A 4,943-nucleotide genomic window follows, 5' to 3' on the forward strand; every position below is an offset into this window, starting at 1 on the left:
AAAAAATATTCGAACTAAAATGATAAACTTTATAAATAAAAAATAACAAATATATATATATATATATATATATAAACCACTTTCATTGATTTTTAAAGAGTTTATGGCGTAAAAACCTATGATAATAGTTGGAGTAAAATTAAATAAAAAACAGATTTTTAATTTGCTAAGAACCGCTTTTAAGCTAAAATCCGTTTCTTAAGGATACGTGGCGGGTATTGATTGGACGAATTTTTTATGTCAATTTTTTTTGACCCTCTCTCCTCTCGACCATTTTGTGTTGACCAAATTTTTTATTTTTTTTTAGAGACTCTCTCTCCTCCATTTCCATTGCAGACCTTCTTCATCTCTGTTCAGCAAGCTTCATCTGTACGTTCTGTACCCTTTTTTCTCCTGGAAATCGGTCCGGATTTGAATAGGATTGAGCTTCTACAAATTCGGATGTTTATGGTGTTGATGTTATTCCTTGATTTACAGACCAACAGCGAAAAAGCGAATTTGAAGCACCCATCAGATATAAATGCCCTAATTAGAGTTTACAAACAAGCTATCTTTAGTGGAGAAGAAACCACCGTTTCTGAAATCGAAACGATCTTTTGCGGAATCGAAAAGGAAAGAACAGATTCGACAATAAGGTTTTATCATTATTAATGAAGATAGCTTCGGAGAAAGATACGAAGATCCTATTGCAGGCTGATTTCGATAACACAAGGAAAAAGGTTGGCAAGGATTGGCTTGGTACAGAGTCCAATGCAAAGTTGCAGATCATGAAGAGCTAGGTAGCAGATTAAACACTAAGAAAGCTCTTACCTAGTCTGACTAAACACTCACACTAGTTGTCTATATAGTGATTATAATGAAGTAGATAGTTTCTGGAAGAGATTTTTTTTATTATAGCTCGTGACTGTCTTTGCATAAAGGAGACTTCCACAACTGATCTTATTATAATCATAGATGCAGAGCTTATGATTGTCTTTGCGTAAATGTAGTAGAAAGATTTAGAAGATATGCAGAGCAATAAAATCGATCTACACTTGGATCAAATCATTTGTATAGTAGCTTGTTTGATTTAGGTATCTCTACAATAAACTTATTGATTAAGGAGATTCAGGTGACGGGAAGTAGTTGGGAGGTGAAAAGCATTGACGTTGCAGTGGCTGGTCTTGGCTGGTTTTCGCTTGGTCTCAAAGGCGAAGCAACATTAGCATTGTGGACTCATCAGGGCATTTATGTAACTTTGAGAGAGTCATTAGTCATTAATCGAGCACAATTTCTTGAATGGCCTAGCTTCTAGTTACCCAAAGCCATCACGGAAGCGCTTGGAACCTATTCTGGTAAGCTTGATGATGCTCGTAGGAGGAAGAAGCAACAAGACAGTACAGGTTTACTCACTGATGAGTGATGACTAAGTAACAGAGCTTACGATCTAGTGCTGCTGATATTAGTTACAGATTAGCTTATGTCCACGAAATGGAGGGTCCATTTTGTTTTGTTTTCTTGTTTTGTTCACCACAGAATTTTTTGTGTATTGTAAACCATATTTTTTTTCGATCAAACTCCATATCTCCATATCATTTTTTTTTTATATCAAACTCTATCTCTTCTTTTTTTCCTATATCAAACACCATATTTTTTTTTCCAATAGCAAAGTCCATCTCATCTTATTTTTCCTATATCAGAGTCCATATATTTTTAATTTTTTTTTTCAGAAAAAATACACAACAATTATGGCATCTTCTTCAAACAATGATTTCAAATATTTTGTATGTTTTAGGGTTTAGAGCTGCCAAAGCATATGCCGAAGCGTTTTCGCCTCGAGGTATTTGTGTGAGTTCAAATTCGTCGAACTGTTTCTCCAGGTTCTAGATGACCCTGAGATAAGCCTCCATTATTCCGTCATTGGCTTCGAATTCTCCATTAAATTTATTCGCCACTAGCTAAGAATCACAGAAGGCTCTAATCTTCCGAACTTCAATTTCGAGGGCCAACTTTAGGCCGGCAATCTATGTTTCGTATTCTGCCTCATTGTTCGAGGAGTGGAAGTTGAGGTGGAAAGACTGTTCCAAAATTTCTCCCAATCGGGATGTGAGACAGATTCCGAACCCTGAACCTTGTCTTGATGACGAGCCATCGACATGCATCATCCAAGTATCCTCCAAGGTGGGCTCGTCTGTTGCATCAGAAGGTAGTTCACTAAGGAAATCTGCGAGCATCTGAGACTTCACGGACGATCTATACCGATATTCGATGTTGTACTCGCTGAGTTCCTGCCCATCTGGTGAGCCGACTTAATTGGCTCGGATTGTGTCGGATCGAGTGTAAGGGGAGTGTCACGAGTACTACGATCGCGTGCGATTGGAAATAGGGTCGCATTATTTTTGGGATGAACCCTATCTCTATAAGAGATGTGCTGATGGGTTATTCCGAAGATGCGTAGCTGAAGAAGAGATGGAAGGAATTTTATTCGGATGCCATAGCTTGTCTTACGCAGGACATTTCACAACCTTCAAAACTGCTTCAAAGATCTTGCAGGCAGGTTTTTGGTGGCCTACTTGTTCAAAGATACTCAAGCTTATATATCGCGATGCGATAAATGCCAAAGGATGGGCAACATAAGCAAAATGAATGATGCCTCAAAATTTTATTCTCGAAGTCAAAATTTTCGATGTCTGGGGAATAGATTTTATGGGACAATTTCCTACTTCTTTCGGAAACCAATACATCTTAGTAGACTACGTCTCTAAATGGGTTGAAGCAGTCGCTAGTCCCACCAACGATGGAAATGTCTGTTATATTCCCGCATTTTGGAGTTCCTAGAATTGTGATAAGCGACGGAGGATCAACAGAGTTTTTGAAAATCTTCTTCGAAAGAATAGAGTTGCACATAAAGTTGCTTCTTCATACCATCTCCAAACTAGTGGTCAAGTAGAAATCTCAAACAGAGAGATCAAGTCGATTTTGCAGAAAACCACTGCAGTTCATCGCAAGGATTGGTCTACAAAGCTTGACGACGCACTATAGCATCTTCCACCGCATAACCCTAGCCAGCAAGAGGACAACTTGAGGATTAGAAAGCACCTGGGTCGTCTCCAAGAAATGATAAACCAGTTTCTTGAAGGAAAAATAAACCAGTTCCTTGAAGGAATAATAAACCAGTTCCTTGATCAACAAATTGATATATTCATAATTTACATGTTTAGGATTGCATTTTTAGTCCAAGTTTAGGGTCTCATTCATACATTTTAGATAGATTTATCATGTTTTACACTTTTTTTAGAGTTTTCGGGCTTTGCATTAGGTCCAAGTGAGTCTTGCATGTTTGGGAGTGTTTACAAGTGATTTGGAACCAGTTTGGACCTGAAAAGATGAAGCCAGGAGAAGAAATGGTGAATCGAGCTTTAAAAACAGTCTTTTGGAGGTTATCGGCGATAGCTTGTACTGCGGGAAGCTTTTTCTCAGCGATTTTCATGTACCGCCGGTAGATCTCTCGACCAAAACACGTACTGGCTGTTAAAGTTTCTAGGCCAAAAATCTCGAGTGCAGATACTGATGGGCTTGCGGGCCTAGGGTTGTTTTTTTAACAAGCCCGTTGGTCCTCCAAAAGTTTAAAATTTATAAAACCCTAGGGTCTGCAAGTGCACAAATGTACGTTGTAGGACTTAGGGTGTCGATCCACAGGGTGGATGTCCAATTTGCGAGAAATAACAAACTGGGAAGTAAGCAAACTCACAAACCAATAAAAGTTTTGGGGTTTTTGGTTAAGATCCTAAACTAAACCTAATCTAATATTCACAAGAAATGCAATGCAGGATGAATTGTTAAAAGAACATCTAAAGCATATCGACTCAAACTAAAGACTCTTAAACTCATAGGTGGTGATTTAGACTTCTCTGGGTTACTCTGATCGATGTATGATGGCATTTCCAGTTAGCTTCCGGGCAATTTATCTTCACCTGTTTATGGGAATCTGCATTGAACTAGAATAGGCATATGTATGATTAACCAACTGTCGTCACCTTAATCAACTAATCTCTTAGATCTAGCAATTAACTCTCGCTCTCATGCTAAACTTAAGATCATGCATTGGACATTGTCGTCTGCTCAGATCTTCTCAATAGGTAGCTCTCGACTCCTATAGCGACTATGTTCTTCCGAAGCTAGGTATGGATGATCTGATAGATCACTCTCGTGGCTCTGATCGATCCTAGGCTCAGAAAATATGTCATGAATCTACTCTCATGTTTTACGAACAACTTAGAAGAGATGACATCCAGAATATGGCTAAGAACAATAGAAATCCTAATCGATATATATGCTTGTCGATATCTTCAGGCAACTTGACTCTCTGGGACTAATCTACATGATGCAATAAATGATGAAAGACATAGAAGAATGCAGAAGAATGAATTAGAAAAGTTAATGAAATAAAAAGGAGAAAGAACAATGGATCTGGGGAAGAATCCCCATCTCCATCGCCTAACCCTAGAAAAATAAAGTTTGGAGGCTCAAAATCTCATTATAGGAGCACACACCCGTTTAGGACTGCTAAACAATGTATTTATAGGTCCTAAGGTCTTCCAGGTCTCATTTAGGGCTTCTCTGAGGAGAAATGGCGAAGTTGGCTTTGATTTTGGGCCTTTGTGGCTCGTCCTAAGGTCCACGGAGGGTGAGAGTTTTCCAGGACAGGTAAAACATGTGTTTCCCGCGGGTGAGAGTCTTCTCAGACTGGTGAACTGGGTCAACTTGTTCTCCATGTATCTTTTGATTGCACCATTGGATCTTTGTGATGTAAAACGGTGAGAAAATCTTCATTTGAGGCTGAACTTCTGACGGTCTTACTCTAAGCTAAAAATGTGGATTTCTTCCATTTTGCCATCATATTCCCTAAGTTTCCTGAAAAGAGCCTTGAAAATACAAATACAAGGAAATCATAATAAAAGTTC

General features: G+C 38.6%; 1 long non-coding RNA gene across 1 annotated transcript; it reads left to right on the forward strand.

Annotated features, from left to right (window-relative positions):
* The first annotated feature begins 411 nt into the window (after nt 1-411).
* On the forward strand, nt 412-1,196 carry LOC112084630. Its single transcript, XR_002898300.1, has 2 exons — nt 412-779; nt 1,112-1,196. It is a non-coding gene; the product is annotated as an uncharacterized LOC112084630 (long non-coding RNA).
* Nucleotides 1,197-4,943: the final 3,747 nt, after the last annotated feature.

This window comes from Eutrema salsugineum, unplaced genomic scaffold, assembly GCF_000478725.1.
Source record: "Eutrema salsugineum unplaced genomic scaffold, Eutsalg1_0 scaffold_4, whole genome shotgun sequence".
Taxonomy (NCBI): Eukaryota; Viridiplantae; Streptophyta; class Magnoliopsida; order Brassicales; family Brassicaceae; genus Eutrema; species Eutrema salsugineum.